This window comes from Pinus tabuliformis, chromosome 9 (assembly GCF_031772625.1).
Source record: "Pinus tabuliformis cultivar Carrire ecotype Pingquan chromosome 9, CPIR1, whole genome shotgun sequence".
Taxonomy (NCBI): domain Eukaryota; kingdom Viridiplantae; phylum Streptophyta; class Pinopsida; order Pinales; family Pinaceae; genus Pinus; species Pinus tabuliformis.
The window spans coordinates 1,168,322,367-1,168,348,059 of NC_142307.1; positions in this window are offsets into that span (position 1 = coordinate 1,168,322,367).

Below are 25,693 nucleotides of genomic sequence, written 5' to 3' on the forward strand. Positions count from 1 at the left end.
TAGTTTGGTTCCTATGAATATTTGCAATAGTGGGGATTGATGTCTATAGTAGGCCGGTTCCTATAAATATTTGCAATGGTGGGGATTGGAGTCCCCATTAGGTTGGTGCCTATGAATATTTGTAGTAGACATGATTGGTGTCTTCTATAGGTTGGTACCTACAAAGATTACAACAAAGGGTATTGGTGTCTCTTGTAGGTTTGTGCCTACAAATATTGTGGAAAAGGGTATTGGTATTTCCCTTAGGTTAGTGTCTACAAATCTTGCAGCAAAGAGTATTGGTGTCTCCAAAAGGTTGGTTCTTTTAAATATTGTGGCAAAGGGGATTGGTGTCTCCTATAGGCTGGTTCCTAAAAATATTGAAAGAGAAATCAATGGTGTCTCATGTATATTAGTTCCTACAAAGTTTGTAATAGTAGGTTGGTGCCTAAAAATTTTGTATAATAGGTTGGTGCCTACAAATTTATGTTATAAAATTTTTTTCATTTCTTTATTGTGTTCCATTTGTGAGATTGTTTGGTTATGATTCATGAATGTTGAAATAAGTAGAAAAAACAATATTACATTGATTCACTCCCCCACCCCCTGAGTATAAGAGTGAATCCAATAATCAATCTTACTACCAAGACAATCAATGAGGGAAGCATGCACATCCTCTGATGTAGTTAGTAGCCAAATTCTAAGAATGATGATATGAAGGGAGAAATAAAAAATATCAATCCTACTACATCAAATGGGGAAAAAAGGAAATGTCACGAGGTAGAGGCTTGGTTGTTGGGAATACATAACAAACTTCAATTGTATAATTAATCACCTAATTTGGAGGCTATAATATCCATGTATCACTAGGAGGGAAAGGTATCCATGTGGAGGGACAAACTTATATAGTTTAATAACTTGGATGATAAAAAGATAAATTTGAAGCAATTCAAGAAATAGTTTCAAAATAATTATCTATTTGGGCATTATTATGACCAAAATATGCAAAAGATATTTGATATTGACCTTCAAAATATGAAAATGGAGGAATATAAGAGGAAATTACTTGAGTTTCTAAAGTATGTTGATTTTATTAAGGGTGAAAAGGTCAAGATACATAGGTTCTTGAGTGATTCACCTCCAAATTATAGTGACAAGATAAAGTTTGATGAACCCAATACTCTAAAGGAAGCAATAAGAAAAGCCAAATATATCTATGAATAGAACAAAAGTAAGACAACAATCTAAAAGGCTTTGGATGAGAAGAAGAAAGTTAAATGGACCAAAGGAGGAAATGGTAAAATTCCTCATTTTCCAAGAATAACTCTGAGAAAAACCAACCAAGACCACCCACACATAACAAGACAAACAAAACATACTTGTAAGGAAATAAGACAATATATTAACCCATTAAATTTTGGGGTTGTGTAGGAGACCACATATTTAAGAACTACCCTCACAAGGATGCCAAATTCAGAACTATGCACAATGTTCAAGGAGTTGATATAGTGGAGGACATGAGTGGAAGCATGCCCAAAATATGTTCAACATTAGACAATTACCAATTTGATTAGAAAGAACACATGACAAAAGCTAAAGGTAGGATTAATAATCAAGCCATAACAATTTTAATTGACTCTAGGGCTAGCCATATTTATATTGAACCAAATCTTGTTGAAAGATTTAGTTTGAAAAAGGCCAAGAATTGTATGACCTAGTTATTTCATCTAGATATAGTGGAAAAATAAAGGATTAATGAATTGGTTAAAGTTTCCAATAGAGACAAATGGTGTAAATTCCTAAGTAGACATAAATATCACTACATTGGGGTCATATGACTATAACATAGGCATGTACTACTTGGAAAAACATCACACTATTCTAGAATACTATAACAATGTATTTATTTATCTTAATGAAAAAGGTAAATAGAGAATGGTACAGGGAATTCCAAGACCTATTTCTAAAAGGAAAATATTAGCAATGCAAATGAAGAAATTTTTTGGAAATGGCTGTTAGATTTATGGAACCCATGTGGAGGAAAAGGCTAAGGATAAGGTATTGAACATTGAAAATTGTTTAGTATTAAAGGAATATGAATATGTTTTTGGTGAGTTTCCATGTTGGCACCTAAAAAGGATATTGACTTTTCAATTGATTTGATGCCTAGAGCTTCTCTAGTTTCCAAAACACCAGATAGGATGAGTATACATGTATTTAAGGAGTTACAAATACATACTGAAGAGATTTTGAAGAAGGGATACATACACCCAAAATTTTCATCTTGGGGTGCACTGATGTTGTTCGTTAAGAAGAAAAATGGTACATTGAGGTTATGCATAGAATTTATAAGTTAACCAAGATGAAAATAAATAACAAGTATCCTTTACCAAGGATGGATGACTTATTTTGCCAACTAAGAGAAGATCAGGTACTCTCAATGATTTATTTGAGGTATGAATACCATAAAGTCGAAATTAAAGAGGAATCAACAAGATAGCCTTCTAAACTAGATATGGTAACTATGAATTTATTGCGGTGCCCTTTGGTTTATTCAATGAATCAGTTGTCTTCATGGGCTTGATGAATATAATTTTTAGAGTTCTAGCACAAATTTTTAATAGTATTTTTAAATGAAATCCCTATATACTCAATATCATAGGAATAACATGAACAACATTTGAGGAGGGTATTACAAGTACTTAGAGAGGATCATCTCTATGCCAAAATGAGCAAGTGTTCCTTGTACTAAAATCATATCCATTATTTGGGGAATATCATATAATAGAGTGGAATAGTTGTGGACCTAAGTAAGATCAAAGTTGTCAATGAGTGGCCAACACCTAGAAATGTGACAAAAGTCAAGTCTTTTACAGGGTTCGCGAGCTACCATAGAAGTTTCATTAAGAAGCCACCTATTTGCAAAAGCAAGGTGTAAAATTTGAATGGATTAAGGATTGTGAAAGGTTATTTCCATATTTGAAACTACATTTTACAAGTGAACCAATTATATAAATAGTTGATCCAAATGGGAAATCCATTGTGTGCAATGATGCATGCAAGAAAGGGATAGGAGGATTCATCATGCACAATGAACATGTAATTGCTTTGAATCCAGAAAAATAAAATACCATGAGTGGAACTATGATACTCATTGTTTGGTGTTGGAAGCTATAGTGCATGCTTTCAATTGTGGAGACATTCCCTCATGGATAAGATATTTGAACCTTAAATATTCTAGAGTGGTCTAAGGAATTTGTTTGGATAACTAACTTTTAGTACAAGGGAATTTGGTGGATAGAATTTCTAGTTGAATATGAATTTGAAATTAAGTACATAAGTGGGAAGGAGAATAAGGTGGTGGATGCACTTAGTAAAAGGATTCATGAAGTGCACACTATGGATCAGTGTATGCAAGTCTAATTTAAAAATAAAAATTTTAGAGGCTAGAAAGAAGGATCAAAAGTATATACAAATTAAATAGATCTTACATGAAAATAATTTATAGCCTATGTACAAGGACTATGAGTTGAGTGAGGATGAAATTCTCATATACAAAACCAGAATTCACATAAAAAAACTCTGAGGAGCTAAGAAGAGTAATATTGAATGAGATGCACAATGTACACTATGCTAGATAGACATAGTACCAAAATATTATATTAAATTGAAAAATGGAATATTGTTTCTAGGAATGAAAAGGGAAGTTATTGATTACATAGCTATATGTTTCGAGTGTCAAAAAGTTAAGGCTAATAATAGACATCCAAAGGACTACTTCAGCCTATATGCATTCCTAAGTGGAATTGGGAAATTATTTCTATAGAAATTATTACCAAACTACCTAGGCCTATGAGGAAACATTATTCCATTATAGTGGTGGTGGATAAACTTACTAAGGTTTCCCATTTTATTCCAGTGAATACAATGCACAAGGAAATCGAAATTTCATAAATATTCATGCGGGAAATTGTCAAATTACATGGTGTACCTAAGGTGGTCATTTCAAAAAGGGAGCCCAAGTTCACTTAAAAATTTTGGAAGGGCTTGTTTAAATAATTTGGAACTAGTTTAAAGTTCACCACAACATATCACCAAAACTCAAAAAATTGATAGGGTCAATCAGGTGTTTGAGGACATGCTTAGGATGTATGTGATGGAAAAAACATCAAAATGGGAAGAGTACTTTCATTTGGTGGAGTTTTCATACAATAATAGATCCCAAGAATTATTGAATATTATTCCATTTGAATCCATGTATGGTTTAAAATGCAACACACATATAAGCTCGTATAACCTAGTGAATAGAGCTATTGTTGGACTAAAATTACTTAAGGAAATGGAAGAGAGCGGAAAAAATTAAACAAATTAACTTGAAGGATGCTCAAGATAGATATAAATGCTATGCAAATTAGGGTCAAATTAATAGGGAATTTAAAGCAAGAAAGCTTGTCTTCATAAAACTAAAAGCTATAAAGGGTTCAGGAGAACTAAGAAGTTATTCAAAATTGAAAACTAGATTGTGTGGACTATTTGAGATACTAGCAATTATTGGTATAGTTTCATATCAACTTGCATTTTTGCATCCATGCATATTCATGATGTGTTTCATGTCCCTTTACTTAAAAAGTGTGAATCTAATGCTAACAATGTGATTGATTGGAATATGATTTAGGTGGAACCCAAAGGGAAATTTCAAGTAGTACCAATATTCATCTTGGACTAAGAATTCAAGGAACTCTAGAACAAGGCCATAGGGTTGGTAAAGGTCTAATGGAGTTGTTACAACCTTGAGGATGCTACATGGGAGCTATAGAAAACTATACTAAAGGCATACCTACACTTATTTTGACTGTACATATGTGCTTTTTGCATTGAGGGTAATGAATAAACAATGGTGTGGGGGGGGGGGGGGGGGGGGAATCTAACACCGTTAAAAACACTTATATTGTATTGTACATATTTCTATTAGGCTAGTGAGACAAGTTATTTTGGGATTGAATTCCCATGTGAATATACTTGTTTCGAGGCTTGTGCGCCTATGTTTATGTTTTAAGGCTAGATTGCTTGACCTATTAATGCCAGGGAGCCCGATAATGTAATATGTAAATCATACCCACAACTAATAAAATACATAACTATTGTAGACCGAGTCAAACATGAGAGATGAGGGGATAAGACTCCATAAGAGGGAAATTTAAGGGAGTAAAATCATGATATAAGTATATTCTAAAAAGTGAAGCAAAAATGGTCCACATAAGTCTTCAAGTGGCGGGAGTTAGTTCCCCATGCAACACTTGGAAAAAATAACTCATGAATACAAAATTCATGTTTCCCATCATTCTAATATCACTCCATGGATAGCACAACCATATTTTCCTGTGAGTACCCTCTTTGTTCATCCCTAGTTCAATATTGGTCCACCATGATGTGATACATGGTTTTTCCTATACACTTCATGTTAAGTGAGCATGAATAACCGTTGAATCTTATGACCTAATAAATTATTATAAATTTGACGGTGGACTTATATGGAAAATTATCCTTACTCGTCGGCTTGAGGTGCTTGGAAGAATCATAAGGGTAGTTGAAACTCTTAGAAATATAGAAATTTGACACTTCATAATTGGTTTATAGTAGAAACCTAATAATAGTAGTGTCATAGTCTGATGTATTATAGAGGCAAAGAAGGGGCGCACTACCATGGGTTTGGCAGGTGGGGGGATGCAGTGTTATAGTTATGGAGGTTGCTAGATTTGGTACCTAGCCTAGTTTGGTACAAAATTTGTGTCCTTAGTTGGCTTTAGGTGAGCCCTACCCTTGTGGAGTTATGGCCCCAGCTTGGGGGTAACCTACTATTGCGATTTTCAAAGCAGTGTGGTTTATGATTAGGTGGAACATCTAAGGTCTATAGTTAGTTGATGGATAATTAGAAAAGGCAAAGTGCTTCACTTATGTGGTTGAATGATTATACTGTGCATATTCCAATGTCTATAGGCTATGTACATATTTTGTGAGTTATTTATGTTGATTGCTAAGTATATTTTTACGTATACATGTTTTTATGTACTTTGTGTATTTATGCATATTTTTAATGTTTCTATGTGTATGATAATTGATGCAAAAGAATGTAATTTCCATGGAAGACATGTCTATGCCATATAGGTAAATGATGCTTAGAGTATGTTGTTTATGAGCAGAGTGTTCCATTGAGGAAGTGAATTTTAACAACCCCTAGTTGATTTTCCATGTAAATAAAATAAGACTAAGGTCATGGGACACATATTCTAAGTTGAATGCTGGGAAAAACACTTTAGTGGGCATCACTTGTGGTTTATTAATGGCTATGGAAATTGGAAAAATAAAAGAGGCAATAATGGGCTTTTAATTATGAAAATAAAGGGAAATAGGAGAAAAGGAAGGTGAAGAGACACACATTTGCATGCCAGGGAAAATAGAAGAAAAATGAAGGAAAACGAAGAAAAAATGAGACATCAATAATAAAAAGGCATCAAAGAATAAGTTATGATTTTTTGAAAATATTTTGATAGTTTTGAGTTGAGCTCTCTTTTCATTCTCTCTCTCATACATTCTTGCACACTTAGAGAATTCATGGAGCATACTTGGAGCACTCTAGCATTCTGTTGGATTGGAGAAAGAAAGCAAAGGAAAGCAAGGAAGTGCAAGGAGACACTTGGATCAGAATCTAAATCTAGATTGATTTGCAGGTAACAGGTTGCATGTGTGATATCCTTGCTAATTTTTGGATCCATGGTATATGCATGTGGTTCCTCAGTTATTTGTTGTCATTAACATGGATATTTTCCTGGATTGACAGTGGTTTCAACCTTGCCTTGCCATTTCCTGGATAGTCATGGTGTTGTGGGTTTCCCACTTTTTTTTTCTAATTGGTTCTCAGGTTCCCTATGGTTGTGGACTAGAGAAAACACTTTGGATCCTTGATTAGATGTGGGTTTAGTTACTAGTTCCTGGAGCCCTTCATGACTTGGGTAGAGACTGATCTGGTTGATGTTAGTGATTTTTGGACCGTATAAGTGAGATCACTGTGGTTGAGGGCTGAGGAGGTATGGCCTCTGGAAGCACTGATTGGTTTTATTTTGGTTTACCCCTTATGATCCCACATTCATGCTTGGAATATATCATGGGGGTGAGTGGCTGAAAGAAAGATTTGGTTCAGCCCAATTTATGGTTGGGTGGTACGTGGAAGTCCCTGAATTGGTTGGAATTTTATATGTTAATATAAGATATTTTCCTATTGTGATCTATGAGCATTTGTTGTGATTATGCTGGTGATTTTATGGTTAATCTTCCATGGGTTCCATTCTGGTTATATGTTGGTTATATGATGTATTCTATCTATGGCTCTTGACATGTTTTGATAAGTTGTTGAATGGTTGATGAATGCATGGTATAAAAAGTGTTACTGCAGCAAGCTAGAGACAGTTTGGAGCCTTCTTGGTGATTCTCAGATGAAATTTAGAGAGTTATGATCAGATATGCATTCATGACCTATAGCTTTCATGTTTACCATATGTTTGACGAAATGTATATCGTGGATTAGGCATGTCTAGGTCAAGTTCTTGATTGAGTTTTGATTGGTTGGATTTGTCATCATCTTGTTTAAGTTTCTGGGAAGTTACAACTAGTTATGGGTAGTGGTCTGGAGGCTAGCCTAGAAAATTGTTTAAGATCTCAAAACCACTGGCACAAAACTGGAGTTTTTAGGTCATAACCGCATGGAAGAAGGCCTATGCATGCAGTTGGGACCTTATAACCACATTGATGTTGTGTTGTGCATGTGGTTTGGGAGTTTCCCTTGTGAAAATAACTCCATCTTAGGGATCGATCACCCGGGGTGGTGTGCAGGCTCTTGAGTGGTCTGTAGTCCCTGAGGCATGTCTATAAGTTGTCGATGTGTTGGCCCCACTTCGATAACTGGGACTTGGAGGTTGGGTCATATCATAGTGACACTCGTCTCATGTTTACCTTGGCTAGCTTATGAATTTGGGTAAATGTGGGAGGGGTAGTTATAGGGTGGTATCAGAGCTATGTTCCATTATCTTTGGATGATATTTGATACCACAGGTTGGTATTAGAGCTTCTAGGTTCAAACACTTGGGTTGGATGAGAAAATGTATATTTCTATGCATGCATGTTATTTGTCAATGTGTTTATTGTGCATGCATTGTGATTTTTATGGTTATCATGCATAGTATGTCTAACATGCATCGTGGTGGTCATTATTGAAATTTATGTCATAATGATAATGTGGGCGTGTTATGAGTTTGAGAAGTTGATATGTTTGTGTCATTATGTATATATATCATGCTAATCTAGATTGATTGTGCAAACGAGATAGCCACCCCTGAACTTCACATACATATGCTTTTGGTTACGTCTCTATTTTGGTTTATCTAACATGACATGTTTGCATTAGATACAAGATTAGAGATGACAAGCATAATGATGGATGACAATTCACGTGACTCTCCTTACAAATCATTTGACCACCAAGGAGATGAGTACTCTCTTGATATAGAAGATACATTGAGAAGTTTGAAGGCATAAATCAAAAGTTGCAAGGAAGACAATAATAGGTTGATTAAGTCATAGGAAAGACTTGTCAAAGCTCAAGAAAAGAAAGCAAAGGTTAATTAAGTGATCCTTTAGACTCTTTCAAATTTGTAGAAGCAGGGACAATTGGGTATCATTCATGGATAGGAAGAAAAGACAAATGGGGAATATGGTAGCACAACTCATAGAGGACACAAGTTGGATAAGGATGACATAGTCAGAGGTGGCATATCTTTGGATACACCTAACAGGTGAGCTAGGACTCATGGATTTTATTCTAGTTCTAGTTCTAAGAGATATCATCATCATTATTGCCAACATCCTTATAGGTTGAGTGAGAAGAAATATTTTCTAGAGGGGTTCAAGAAAGTCAAGCCTCCAACTTTTCATGGGGATGTGAAGAAACCAAAATATGCAGAAGCATGGAAACTCAGGATGAAGAAGCTCTTCGAATTACATGATTATTTAGAGAATATGAAATCCAGGTTTGTGATCTTCTGTCTCAAGGGAAAAGCATATCTCTAGTGGGAAGATGTGAAGCATGTTAGAGGCATCAGGGTAGAAGAGTTGAGTTGGCACAAGTTTAAAGCCTCCAACTTTTCATGGGGATGTGAAGAAACAAAAATATGTAGAAGCATGGAAACTCAGGATGAAGAAGCTCTTCGAATTACATGATTATTCAGAGAATATGAAATCTAGGATAGTGATCTTCTGTCTCAAGGGAAAATCATATATGTAGTGGGAATATGTGAAGCGTGTTAGAGGCATCAAGGTAGAAGAGTTGAGTTGGCACAAGTTTAAAAGACTCTTCAAGAAGTACTTGTCTGAGAGATACTATGATGGAAAAGCTAATGAAATATATGAGTCGAAGATGGGTTATATGAAGGATGAAGAGTACATGACTAAGTTTCTGGATTTTTTGAGTGATCTATAAATTGCCATGGATATTCCACTGGATACTTTGTCACAATAGATCTAATAATAATATATTAAAATACTGTATTTTTACACTATTACAGTTTTATTAAAATTCTAGATCTGCAGATTTTACTATAGTTAGTGCATGCATGCGAATGTAAATTATGTATAAAAATAGAGAATGAAAAAATAATCTCACACACACATAAGACACAAGATATCCTCTCTGGAAAACCCTTTCGAGAGAAAACCCAGCTGGAAGGTGAGGTCGCTTCTCTCTCTTTCTCTTTCTAGAAATATGGTTGCAGGTAAAAAGAAGTAATGTATGTGGCTCATGGGATGCTACAATGCACATATCCTCTCTATGTGCTCTACCTCCTATCTCTCCTAGCTATCTTTGCTCAACTATGGAACAAAATTCTCTCGAAAAAATGGAAGGCCTCTTCCTCCTAGCGGCTTGGTTATAGCACAACCCGATAGCCTACTAGTGGTTAATTTTGACTACATAAACTCTTAACTAGAGTTACAATATAGACTCTTCTAGAATCTTTTACATCAAAAACACATGACTAGTCCTTTTTCCATGAATAATGGGGGTTGATGCGACATCCTCATGAACTATAGGTGTGAGAACAAGAAGGGAAACTTATGAGTGGCATAACTTTTACCTACAGACTCTGATTGACTTGCTTCTTGCACTGTTGGAAAGGGTTTTTTATGTAGAATAACATGAAAGGTGTGGCTCTAAAATGACAATTTTTTTCCCCCAAAAACATTGTTTGATGCCTCAAAATGCTCCCGGAAGGTTTCAAACCCAAGTTTTGCCAAACTGGGTCCCACTAGTAAAAATAGTCCTGTGAGCTGATTCCTCTACTTTTTACACTCCAAATGCATCGTGATGGATGGAAAACAATATAATGATACAATTTGAATAATTGAGGTATGTGTCATATCTTAAGGGTGAGAGTACAAAGGTCCAAAATTTCATTAGTGGGTTTCCTTTAGCATTAAAAAGATCATATTGAGTATGATGAGCCTCAATCATTAGAGGAAGTCATCGGGAAGATGAAGCATTGTTATGAGTAGTCTAAGCGCAAGTATGAGCCTAAGAGGGATTGGAAAGGTAATGATAAGACTATAGGAAAGTGAGCTAAGAAGCGAGGAATACCTCAGGATGCAGGTGATAAGGAGAATATAATGTCATACTAGAAGTTCAATGCAGTCGAATAAAGACTTGGATTCTAGTATGAGGAGAAGAATAATGGTGATGGAAGGAAGCCTTTGCAGTGTTATACTTGTGGTGGAGAGAATTTCAGGAGAGATTTTCCATCACACCATGGTGGCAAGCCTAATATTTAGAGTGCTCAAGAGGCACAAGAAATTGGATATGTTAGACGAAGTATTCCTCGGATTTATGCATCAGTGGATAATAGGTAGATTGATCATCAGGAATCCATTATCAAGATGGAAGGTAAGCTTTGTGATCAAGTTGTTTCCATTTTTATTGACCCTAGATCTAACTATAGTTATACCATTCCTGACCTGGTGTACAAGTGTTGCTTGAATAAAAGAGTGAATGCAAAATCTTGGTTGGTGCAGTTGGCTGCAAGGACCAAGAGAAGAGTTCATCATTGGGTGAGATCTTGTGAATTTGAGTTGAATGGTATCCCTACATCAACACATCTAAATTTACTTCCTTTGGGTTCATATAGTATGCTTTTGGGAATGGATTGGTTATTCATTCACAGGACTAAAGTGGAATGCTATGATAAGGCTATTGAGTGCTTGGATGATGATGGAGAAAGGAGAATTTTGCAGGGAAAGAAGAAGCCTACGTCAGTAAGAATGGTCACAACTATGCAGGAAAAACGAAGTTGCAGGAAAGGATGTGTATTGTTTGCAGTTCATATTTCTAGTGACAAAGAGAAGGATGTTGAGGATGAGGAAGTCTTAAATAAGTATCTTGTTTTGAAACAGTTTCATTATATGTTTCTTGTAGATATTTTAGAGTTGCCTCCTCCTAGAGAGGTGGAATTTTCTATTAAGTTGATGTCGGGAGAAACACCAATATCTAAGGCATCGTACAAGATAAGCACTCCATAGTTGGTGGATTTGAAGTTGTAGCTTAAGGAAATACTTGATAAGGGATACTTAAGGCCAAGTGTATGGCCTTGGAGTGCACTAGTATTGTTTTTAAAGAAGAAGGATGGTACTCTTAGGTTGTGTATTGATTAAAAGTCGTTGAATAAGGTGACTATCAATAATAGGTATCCATTACTACAGATTGATGACTTGTTTGATTAGCTGAAGGGGGTAGATGTATTCTCAAAGATTGATTTGAGATCGAGATATCATCATGTGTTCATCAAATAAGAATACATTTACAAGACCACATTTCGTACTAGGTATGGGAATTATGTGTTTGTGTTGATTCCAATTGGTCTTACTAATTCTACATCTACTTTCATGTGTTTGATGAAAAGTGTGTTACATACTTATCTAGACAAATTTTTGTTAGTGTCTATTGATAATATATTGCTATATTCTAAGAATGAGGAAGAGCATGTAGAGCACTTGTTATCACCAAAAAATGATCACCTAGTCATTGCTAACTAGGTGGACCGAAATACACCATGTAGGATTAATTTTACCATAGTAAAATCACTTTCACTATGGAAAATAATTTAGTAAACTACTTTTATTAAATAATTTTCTGATTTAAATAAAAAAACCCATGAGAATAATTAGATAAATCATTATTTATTTCATTTTCTCTAGGAATAATTATCAAATCATTGTTTAAATAATTATTCCTTGTCCCGTTTGACTAAATACCCTAAGAATAATTAAATAAATCACTATTTAATTATTATTCCTTATTTCCATTATTGGAATAATTGTTAAATCACTATTTAATAATTATTTCAATTTCAGACCATTGTTAATCCTCACTAAATAATTAATAAATCATTTTATTTGTTAATTATTTCTAAATAAAGATATTTAACCATTTTAAATATCTTTCCCTCCAAAAAATATAATAAAACATTCCTAACGGTTAGATCTTGATTTGGTCAATATTATTTTATTATTCTCCATTTTTGAGATTAATTCAATAATTTGTTATAAAGAGGAGGGTTTTCCATTCATTCTTCACCATGATCATTATCATCGTCACCATTATCGTCCCTTTTATTTTGTTGTCCCATTTGAGTTCTCCACATTTTGTCTAGATTTTTCACATATTGAGAGAGAAGATCATTTATTGAAGCTTCAAGGACATCAAAGCACCCATCCCATAGAGGGGTATTTGCAGATGATTTTTGTAGATCTCATTCACCAATTGTTTTCAATAAAGAATTTATTCAAATAAAGTATTTCCATTTGGGTTATTTCATTTGATATCTTCACTGTTGTTTTCCATTCTGGATTATCTATATTTTTTTTGTAGGTTTTTCCATTTTTATTGCAGATCTGTATTGTAAGCAACCATCAAATTGTTATTAGGGTCACTTGTCACCTAGTGACTTAAGTGAAGTGTTTTTGGTACACATTTAAATAAATTTCACGCTAACAAATGGCTACTCCATTGGTGTAATAACAACTTTCTTCGATGACTGAAATTTCAGAACATTCAGTGTTTTCTATAGCTATTTTTAGCCTCTCAATTTCTATTTCTAGTATTATTTCCCTTTTTGTAAAATATTTAGATTCTAGTGGTTTTTTGGTTCCTTCCGCATGTCACAGGTACCAGTCGAGAAAGAGATGACAAAATCTATGTGAGATTTGCTGACCAAGAGTTCCAGGAGAAAAACACACTTTTCAGCCCCTAATCTGCATTCCAGAGTGCACTATTTGGCCTAAAAACTGTGTTTTCCACTGTTCCAAGCCAGTCCCTATATTTTGGATTTTTTTTAGAAAAAAATTTAGATTTATTTTCAAAATTGTCGAGAGTGCTATCTGCAGACTGGGTTGGGTACTGATCTGAATAGAAAATGGCATCAACCCATGGTATTCATCTACCCATGGAATTTACCCATGGTATTATAAGTGACATCCACCCATGGTTTTCATTCACCCATGGTATTTTCCCATGGTATTGTGACATCCACCCATGGTATTAATTCACCCATGGAATTGACCCATAGTATTGTGACATCCACCCATGGTATTCACTCACCCATGGAATTGTAACTGAAAAAGACTATAAGTAACAAGTCGCATTTTGTAAAAGGACAGATTGTCCGCCACAATGTAGCCTTCATAGTTATTATCGATTTTAATAAAAAGTTTCTTTTTGGTTTTATTTACTATTTGTTCTATCATTTTCTTTCTAGCATTGCAATTCTTCAGATCTTGGGGGCCTCCCCCACAAGATCCATTTCAATCTTTTAGATCTTGGGAGCCTCCTCCCAAAATCTAGATGAGTGGTATTAGAGTAGGTTATGATTCCATGGGAACGAGGGTTTGATGCATATTTCAGTTTCAAATTTTGCAGAAATATTCAACAAAATTCAGGCATGTGCTACGTCCTCCTTAGAGCATTTTCTTGGGCCAAGCGGGAATAATTTTTTTATTTTTTTCATTTTTTTTGTAGGAATGTTTTTGGGCGGCGAGTTTGCAGATCAAATCTAAAATTTTTGATGCAAAATTTACAAAAAAAATAATAGATCTGGATTCCTTGCAAAAAATACCCAAATTCAAAAAAAAATCGGTCGAATAAGAGTTGGGATGAGGGAGATATCACTGATTTAAAATTAGTTATGTTGCATAAATGTTTCTAACAACAATTCGTGGACGATGACTCTCCTATCTTTTTTTTTTTGCAATTTTTGTGCAGAATTTCAGAAAAGTGATTGTAGATTTGAGCTCCTCTCAAAAAATTGCCCAATTTAAAAAAAATGGGTCAAATCAGAGTTCAGATGTGGGAGATATCACTGATTTAAAATCAACTATTTTTACTGAACTTTTGTGACGATGGAAAAGTTGTAACTCAAATATGAGATTCTAGAGTGTTCAGATAAGGATTTCCAACACATGAGAAGATGCAAAATGGTCCTTCTATTTCCAAAAACAAGTTATAATAAATATTAGGACTTATATTGACTGAGTTATGTCCATTTTAATTTTGGAGCAGCATACAGAGCAAGTTCACTTTGGAGACATGCCCTCCCACCCCGCTTTAGTAGGCACCTGCTTCACATTCGTCACTTTTAGCATAACATCATTTGGCTTGGGTTCTTTGGAGATGTGCCCTCCCACACCAGGCTATATAGGCACCTGCTACTTCATCAACAACCAACGTCATGATTATTAGTCAACCACACAAAATCCTTGTCATCGAAGTCCATTTTCTAGGCTACACACTGTTAGCATCATAGTTGGTCATAAAAATTACAAGGTATCTCTATCCTCGTATCTTCATTTGTCATGATTGTGGGTCATCCACAAACCCACACTTCATCAAAGTCCATTTGTTAGGCTGCACATCGTCAGTGTCACAGCTGGTCACAAGCATTACAAGGTATCTCTATCCTCAGATCTTCGTTCATCATGGTTATGGGTCATCCACAAACCCACACTTCATCGAAGTCCATTTGCTAGGCCGCACACTGTCAGTATCACAGTTGGTCACAAGAATAACATGGTATCTCTATCCTTAGATCTTCGTTCATCATGGTTATGGGTTAACCACATAAAACCCTTCTCTTCAGTGGCTCTTCATATTCAACAAAGGCTTTGCAGGAGGGAACTTCATGCAATGGGGACCATTGCTTTTTAAGGAGGGAGGAATGATCTGAATAGAAAATGGCATCAACCCATGGTATTCATCCACCCATGGACTTTACCTATGGTATTGTAAGTGACATCCACCCATGGTATTCATTCACCTATAGTATTTGCCCATGGTATTGTGACATCCACCCATGGTTTCATTCACCCATGGAATTTCCCATGGTATTGTGACATCCACCCATGGTATTGTAACTGAAAAAAGACTATAAGTAACAAGTCGCATTTTGTAAAAGGACAGATTGTTTGCCACAATGTAGCCTTTATAGTTATTATTGTTTTTAATAAAAAGTTTCTTTGTGGTTTTATTTACTGTGTGTTCTATCATTTTCTTTCTAGCATTGCAATTCTTCAGATCTTGGGGGCCTCCCCCACAAGATCCATTTCAATCTTTTAGATCTTGGGGGCCTCCTCCTAAGATCTGGATTAGTGGTACCAGAGTAGGTTATGATTCCATGGGAATGAAGGTTTGATGCATATTTCAGTTTCAAATTTTGCAGAAATATTCAACAAAATTCAGGCATGTGCTATGTCCTCTTTAGAGCATTTTCTTGGGCCAAGCAGGAAGAAATTTTTTTTTTTTTTTCATTTTTTTGTAGGAATATTTTGGGTGGTGAGTTTGCAGATCATATTTGAAATTTTTGGTGTAAATTTTATAGAAAAAATAATAGATCTGTATTCCTTGCGAAAAAATACCCAGATTCAAAAAAAAAATCGGCCGAATTAGAGTTGGGATGAGGGAGATATCACTGATTTAAAATCAACTATGTTGCATAAATGTTTTTGGCAGAAATTCGTGGACGATGGCTCTCCTATATTTTTTTGCAATTTTGGTGAAAATTTTCAGAAAAGTGAATGTATATCTGATCTCCTCTCGAAAAATCACTCAATTTAAAAAAAAAAAAAGGGTCGAATCAGAATTCAGATGTGGGAGATATCGCTGATTTAAAATCATCTATTTTTTCAGAACTTTTGTGACGACAGAAAAGTTGTAGCGCATATATGAGATTCTAGAGTGTCCAGATAAAGATTTCCAAGACATGAGAAGATGCAAAATGGTCCTTCTATTTCCAAAACAGGTTATAATAAATATTATGAGTTATATCAACCGAGTTATGTCCATTTTAATTTTGAAGCAACATTCAGAGCAGGTTCCCTTTGGAGACGTGCCCTCCCACCCCGCTTTAGTAGGCACCTGCATCACATTCATCAATTTTAGCATAACAACATTCGGCTTGGGTTCTTTGGAGACCTTCCCTACCACGCCAGGCTATGTAGGCACCTGCTTGGTCAACCGCACAAAATCCTTGTCATTGAAGTCCATTTTCTTGTCCACACACTATTAGCATCACAGTTGGTCACAAGAATTACGGAGTATCTCTATCCTTGGATCTTCATTTGTCATAGTTATGGGTCATCCAAAAACCCACACTTCATCGAAGTCCATTTCTTAGGCTGCAAACCGTCAGTATCACAGTTGGTCACAAGCATTACAGGGTATCTCTATCCTCGGATCTTCGTTCATCATGGTTATGGGTCATCCACAAACCCACACTTCATCAAAGTCCATTTTCTAGGCTGCACACTATTAGTATCACAGTTGGTCACAAGAATAATAGGGTATCTCTATCCTCAGATCTTCATTCATCATGGTTATGGGTTAACCACATAAAACCCTTCTCTTCAATGGCTCTTCATATTCAACAAAGGCTTCGCAGGAGGGAACTTCACAGAATGGGGACCATTGCTTCTTATGGATGGAGGAATGATCCGAATAGAAAATGACATCAACCCATGGTATTCATCCACCCATGGAATTTACCCATAGTAAGTGACATCCACCCATGGTATTCATTCACCCATAGTATTTTCCCATGGTATTGTGACATCCACCCATGGTATTCATTCAACCATGGAATTAACTCATGGTATTGTGACATCCACCCATAGTACTCACTCACCCATGGAATTGACCCATGGTATCGTAACTAAAAAAGACTATAAGTAACAAGTCACATTTTCTAAAAGGATAGATTGTCTGCCATAATGTAGCCTTTATGGTTATTATTGGTTTTAATAAAAAGTTTCTTTATGGTTTTATTTACTGTGTGTTCTGTCATTTTCTTTCTAGAATTGCAATTCTTTAGATCTTTGGGGCCTCCCCCACAAGATCCATTCCAATATTTTAGATCTGGGGGGCCTCCTCCCAAGATCTAGATTAGGTACTTCACATATATATTTAGTCTCCCCTAGGCCTAGATACCTATAATTTGTTTATTTGAGGAAGGAAAAATCCCCCTAGGATTTAGAGTACACCTGCACATTGTTAGGAAGATATTTGCTAAGTGAGGAGCATAGGGTTTCAACATTTTTAGCCACTATTTTTCAAATTATGATGCATTACTTTTCAATGCTTTTGGATAGGTTTATTTTACCTTTTCTACCTTTATAGTTTGGGTTTTCCTTTCCTCGCTTAGGATCCATTTAAGCATCCTAGGCTTGAGAGCTTCACTCCTATCCTTTGCAACATTTTTCACCTCTGATTTTTGTTGTTTGTCTACACCATTTACAACATATTAGTGCCTCTAGATCTCAGTCCCTTGACATTAGATCATTTAGGAATTTTTATGTGTCTTTGAGTAGCTTGTTTTCCCTCTCTTGCTTAACTTCTTGGTAAACCTGTGGGTGGGGTTTTGTGTGCATGATTGACTGTTTATTTTCTATCATTTTTAGATTTATTTACAATATTTTAGCACTTTATTTTCAGCAGCACATGGCATCATAAAACATGCTCAATTAACTCATCCACTTGACACATTATTTTCACACACTCACACCCTAAGTGAATGTGAGCTTGGTTAACACCGCCAAGCCAAGACTTGAAACACTACACCTTAATAAATCAACACACATAGATTAAGCCCACCCTGGCACTAGGGCCAAACAATATTTGTAGTGTACGTGTAGGATACGTGGGATAGGCTTCCAATAACACTCATCGATCACTTTCATTCGAGATATAGAAGTTGACATATTAAGGAGCTTAAAATTCTTCACCATCCCACAATCCAAATTTGGAGTGCGTCAGAAACTCGATTCAGAAAGGGTTAGGCTAGGTCATTGTGTGAGAGGTTCTCTTCGGGGCTACCCAACCCATGACAGAGAATCATGTGTGGTGCATGACTACCAAGAAGCTTAAGACTCAACCACCCCTGTGGGATGAAAGTAACCGTAGTGAAAAATCTTAGGAAAACACCCTATATGACTAACTATGGGAAGAAATTGGTTATCTACCCTACCTTTCTATGAACAACTCTACTTGTGGGGATCAGATTCCGTTAAGTAAGAAGTTCTTTGGAAGGCCATCTTAAAAAGGAGATCTAGGATTGTTTGAGGATTTAGATCACCTATAGGTTAAAGGTATTTTTTTATAGGACGTGTTTGCTTGTATTAGAGTAACATCATTAAAATACTTAGTTTACACTTAGCACCACTACACTAGGTGTTTTCTTGTTGTTTGTTTCTCTTTTATTCTTATAATCACCCTTTAGTTCTTAGATCATTATTCTCTTAACATCATTGCACCCCCTAGGCGTTTGTCACATCGAATTTGAGGTCTTCACCCTTAATTCTCGATAGGACATATTACTCCTCCCCATCAAGTTAGAGTTCACCCTCCAATTCCTCCATCGAGTCATCATTCTGATTATGATTCTACTGATTCATCAAGTTCCTCCTTTGATTTTGTGTCGTCTCAAACCCGTATCGCCACTATGTCAGGTACCAATGCGGGGGCAGGAAACCGGGGTTGTGAGTTCGGTACCAACCAAGGCACCCCCACCAGTGGAACCCCCACCGGTGTGGTCACTCCTACTCCATTTCTTCCTTTTATGGTTGGATTGAGTCTCCCCAATTTCAGTCAGCTTAGCAATGATCCTCTTCTCCATGATCCCACTTGGAAAACTATGCCTCCTAAACTCCTTTCAGACATCCCAAACTTTGAAGGTAATCCTAGAGAATATCAAACTAATCATGTTCGCTCATTCCACATGTGGTGTTCATCAAATTCCATTACTGAAGAATCCATCCATCTTTATCTGTTCCAACACACGCTCACTAGAGCTGCTACTAAGTGGTATGTCAATCAACCCAGAGCCACTCATTCCACTTTTGTGACTCTTACCACAATGTTTCCTTCATATTTCCAGTTACCTCTCCATTATGACACTGGTACTGAACCTTTGACTTCTTTCTGTCAAACTTCTACCACCTGCCTACCCGACCATGTTTAGGAATGGCGAAGAAGGAGGAGCGTCCCTAGATCTCCTAAATTCAAAGGCCAAGTCTATATGGAGTGGTTCCTTAGATCGTTATTCACCCCCATTGCTAAATATGTCACATCACACTTCCCCTAGTATGAGGAAGATGCACTCCAAGTAGCCTTAAAATTTAATTTGATCTATGCCTAGTCAGGTTATGTTTATATTGTCATCCCTGATCTGTCTCGAGCTAGTGTTGCTAATGCACTGGGAGCATCTCATGTTGTGGATGGCATTGTTGGAACCATTTCACACCCCCAACCATATGCTCCACCTCAGATGAGTTATGGTCCAGCTCAGGGAGGGATCAATTCCACTTAGAATTATCCCTCTCCCAATCCCCCACAAGGAAACATTTATCAAGGTCCCAACATGCCATATGCATATCCCCATCTGCATCAACATATGTTAGGGCTAGTTGTTGCACCACATGTTTATCCTAATGTTTCCCCAACTCCTTATTATCAGTATGCACCACCTCGCACTCCAGCCCCTCCGACACTAGCACCCTAGCCTCCCATGCCTACTCCCCCTCTGCCACAACAACCACCTCCTCCAGAAATTCAAGTGTATGCTCAACAGAGAGGACCAAATCCCCCTAACCCCAAGAAAAGGAATAACATAAAGGGTAATCAAAACCAGCAGTCTCAAGCTAATCAAGGTATCCAAGGTCCTCCACCCAATTCCCCTTAGGGTGCTCCATCTAATTCCGTAACCTAGCAATAGGGTGGTCAACCCAAGCAAAACAAGGGTCTTCATATGAACAAACCTTGTGCCTATTGTGGTGTATATGGTCATTATACCCATGATTTTCCTCTTTTACCTCATATGCATCAAGTATGGGAAGCTCAAGCAAATTCTCAAGGATCACAGCCCACCGCTTCTCCTCCCCCTCCTGCTTCATCTCAACCGATCATGCTTACCAATCTTTTCCCTCACCAAGGATGCATAACTACCCACCCTACATAAGGTCAGGTAGCTCAACTAGCTCCACCATTTGGTTACCATGATTATTAGATTCTTATGATGAATTCTCATGAGGTTAATACAAAGCAAGTCAACCTTTAGACTCGATCACACCAATACGACAAGCCATCCGCTAAGTCAAAGACTAAGTCCCAACCCAAAGTTTCCACTGAGCCTATATCATCACCCAATGTTACCTTACAAATCCCTCAGCCTAAGGTTGAGGTTGTTCTCAATATTCCCAAAGGTTCGTTACGTCGAAATGTTGCTTCTGCCAAATTTGCCCATACATATAGCATAGTAGATGACTTTGCGCAGTCTCATGCTTCCATGTCAACACTGGAAGTCCTCTAGATTTCCCATCCCAACAGAAAGCTATTCTATCCACTTTGGGTGTTGTGAATCCTCAAGATGATTACATGATTGTCTTTCATGTTGAAAAGTAATAAAATCCTTCCCTACCTTCATCCATTTCATTTCAAATACCAGTCACCATTAGAAACACCATTGTTCAGTGGTGTATCATTGACGAAGGCACCTCCACCTATGTGATGGCTGCCAGTGTTTGGAAGAAACTTGGTTCCCCTGACCTATCCTCGTCCACCATCACTCTTCATGCATGAGATGGTCATCCTTCATAGCCCCTTGTCTTATATCGCAACTATCTAGTCACAGTTGCCGGTAAGACTGTTAGTATTGACATTGAATTCATTGATGCTCCCTTAGACTATAACATCCTTTTGGGTCATAGATATACTTATGCCATGTCAGTTGTTGCATCTATAGTTCACTGTAAGATGTGCTTTCGCCACAATGGAAAGATTTTCATCGTTGATCAGCTGGCGTACTATGACCCCAAAGCCCAAACTTCACCTCAATATAAAATTTCTTATGTCGCTGATAATACTACTGTCTCATCCTTCACCAATGTCTCTCTAGGAGTCTATAAAGATTCCACTTTTCTTGGTGCTTACTATGGTCCAGTTCCTACCCCTTCTCAACCTAGCTCATCCAGCATTTGCATGCTCCAAGCATCGCGGGCCACCCACAAATGGTCTAGTATGCCTTCATAGTAGACCGCACCTCCAAAAATTGTTGTTCCTAACTCAACCCAACCTCCAGTTACTACTCCTCAAGGATCATTTCCTTCTGCTAGTGTCTCTCCTAATCCATTTCCACCCAAAACCATTCCCTTAGGCATTAACCATCTCAGAGCAGTTCCTCAAGGCCACTATCCTTCTGGTCAGATACCATTCTTCTTTCCACCCCCTGGAATCTATTCTACACCTGTTATTGCTATGTTGAATTTAACCAACATTACCTTGGGGATCCCATTCTGGTACATCGATCCTCCTGCGAACACTCCATCCACTCAAATTAAACCTTACACTACTTTGACCCCGATCCAACTTGGTGTTCCTACCCTTGCCTTTGCTTTAGTTCCACAACAACCTCAACAAGAGTCTACTCCTGTTGCAAAAGCATTTGAACATGGGGACAAAGCCTAGAAAAATGGAACTAAAGAGAAGGCACCCCCAACAACTCCAGCTCCTCCTAAGCTACCAAAGCCTATTCCTCCTTGTGTTTTGTGTGATGTCGTCAGTCATGCCACCAATAATTGTCTTGAACTCCCTCATGTTAAGGATGTGGTCGCTGATACCTTCCATGATTCTAACATTCCTAAAATCCATGTCACCTTACCTGAGTCAACTAAGAAGAACATATCATTGCGCACGAATCAACCATGTGATTTGTGTGATAATTATGGCTATTATTCTCATCGCTGTCCCTGTCTCAAATATTTTCATGATACACTTCAAGTGCTTCATGAATTAGAGGCTACTCGTAGTGAGTCCACCTCTCCTCTACCTCTGGATTTTGGTCCCACTCCTACACCAGAATAGGAGGTCTCTCAACCATCCATTATGATCCCTCCCCCTAATGACGAGATGATAGATATTACCACTACCACTCTCTACCTGTCATCATCCATGATATCGATGCATTGGAACTCCACTGATGTCTCCTATTGTGATTTTGTTGAACCTTCTTCAACAAACACCCTGATCTCAACATTGGTAGATATTCCATCTACTTATCATATGTCTCCCAACCTTGACGATGCGTATGTGAACCTTGTCTCTCATGAAGATGCCTCAGGTAGCTCTTCTTCATCATGTGGTCTCTCTTCCTTTAGTCCCCCCATCTTCCATTCTGATGAAGACATCATGGAAGCCATGACCACCCTTGATTATCCTTGGGATGCTATGCACCATCGTGCATACTTCCTTGCGCAAAAAACCCATGATCGATATGTTGTGGTGTCTAAAGAATTCATCCATGATGAGGTCAATTGGTTCAATCACCCCTTACCTCGAACCCATGAATTTGAACCACATCCACCTTGTGGTCATTACATTGCCACACGATGTTTAGGTAAGGGGGCATCCACTTTTGAGAGTCCAGGAGAAGCAATTGTCCCCAACCCTCCTAGTGCATCTGGTAGTGTCAACTCTAGTATCATTATTCTTCCCCATTTAGAAAAAAATATAGAGTCTCATATCAGTTTAGATCACTCTTGAGAATGATCCACTTAATCATCCCTCTATCTTACCTCAACAACCCAGTCCCTTAGACATTGTTGTTGTTCAACCACCATGTTTTCTATATGAGCATCAATTCATTATATCTAAAGCCGTTATTTGGTATAGTGACACCATGTATGCGAACCCATAAATTCAGTCCATTTGATTCATATATGCAGTACCAAATGCGATTGGTAATCCCCCATTTCCTTTCTCTAACTATATTTATCCATTCTTCCCATAAGAAGCCATCCATAACATAAACAAATGGCAAACCACATCATCAAAATGTGTTTTTAGTCCACTATTCTAAATACACTTGGCAAGCCCATAACATGCTACATGCTACATCCATACAAAACTTGGGGGCACATATGCTCCTACATCTCCTCCTGATCCTCTACAGGATCCTGTGCCACGTGGACCAAATGCTTGAATTCATTATTTGAGTACTTGGAACACAATGGAACTCCACAAACACATCCAGCTATGGGGCATCATTCCCACCTGATCAGTGCTCTCCATCATCATATGCTGAGGGGTAGTATCCCATGCTTGGGGTCATGATGGCCCCTAGATGCATTCTCACTTGATCAACATAAGTCTCAGCCTAAACCTAAATGATCTAGGTATGGTCGATTATCCTTCCATTCCTTGGATAGTTTGTCCTACCGACCTCTCCGGCGAGCCATATGCACATCACATATCTTAGATCCTTGATACCATATCTTCAAACATTCTACTCTATTTCATGCCTCACTTACCACTTAGTCCCCATGTTTGACATAGTGGCTAGGGATGATCCTAGACCTTCTCTAGCATTTCATTCCTTTATTAATTTCTTACCTTGATTCTTCACCAGGAAACATCCTTCCAAGAAGCATTAAGGCCATTTTTAGACAAGTAAAGTCACATACCTGAAAGTTGCAGATACATATTACGTCGGTTGGTTTTTCTGCTATGATCTCCTCAATATTTAGGGCCTCTCCTCCTATCCAAATTCTCCACCAACTCACTATGCAAATGAATTGGATTTAGGGGCTACAATCCATTTTATAGGAAAACACTCAGTTTTTATGTCGCCCATTGTGACCTAACCGTAGCTTTATTTGATGAACCATCAACACCATTGGAAATCTCTCATTGAGTTCTATAATGGTTCTCCATTTGTTTTTGGTAATTTGATACTTCACCAAGAAGCCATTTTTTCCATCAGGTCTCACTTTATTGCCTATTAAAATCAGATTTCTTCACTTGAGCCACACGTACCCTAGTACCACTTTACCTTTTCACTGGTTGACTCACATGTCAATTTTTGTCATGAATGACCATCATTTACTCATGTTTTTATGGTCCCCTCCAGGCCTCCCCCATGTGGCAGCATCATCGAGTCACCCTTGTTCAGAGCATTCGAGATGAGTCACCCTTGTATCTATGGAGTCTGTTCCGAGTCCCCTTGAATCCAATTACAATTATCCATACATCTTTGTGTTGCATCCATTCCATTGTGTTCATATTTTTCATCCATCTCTACTACTCTGTCTTTGTAAAACCCCCATTTGAGTCATTGACCATCCTCTTCAGAATTGATTTAGTCACTGCCAGGTCAACCATACATATCATGCTCTAACAAGGGAAGTCGTCAGTCTGCCACTCATATTGCTTCCTTCCATCATCATCTTTGGTGTCAGTCCATCAGTCACTCTACTATGATTCCTCATGCCTTTGTTAAGGATTTCTTATTGCCTTAACTCTAGTGAGCCCTGTTCTGTTGACTTCAACACATTTATTCCAGAAGAGTGGTCTAGAGGGCGATGTACCTTGGTTCTAGCTTCCATCTTTGTTTGGTGCCTCGAATCAAGAAAAGGGAAACACCATTTCCCTTTGACTTGGATGTTTCTCACATGCTCGACACCATCTCCTTATTGCACGATTGAGATTAATACACTTGACGGTTCAGTGATCCAGACAGTTGTCCCAGTGATTCCCCGATGTTTGTGAGATGTTTCAAACCTCATGAGGTGGTGGCCCTTTAGGTAGCCCCCCACATTCCCAGATGACCACAGATGTTGATCTAGCCTCAGATGCAGTTCCATAGATGTGATGGATTTGGTTTCCGCCACTTGTAGCACCCAGAACATGCATGTCTCCTTCAAATGATCCATTCATATCTTCAAATCCATTTCCTATTCAGCAGGGCTTCTTTGGTTGCCATCCCCCCCTCACCATGTCATCTTGAGGGGAATTATGTCTCATGTACTCAGATGTTATTGTATTCAGTCTTGGCCTATGTTTTTCCAGGCGCATTATGTATATGGGATCCATTGTATTATTTTTTCCCCATTGACGCCAATGTATCCTGTATCATGTAATTTGTAGCTCAGTCCCATATTGTTGGGCTTATTATTATTATTTTTATGCAGTTATCTCGGTGGGTATGGGTATGCATCCCCTATCTCATTTGAGATCATGTACTCCCACATAAAAGGAGATTTCTATCAGTTTAGTAGATCTCGACCCCTTCATTTTTTTCCATCC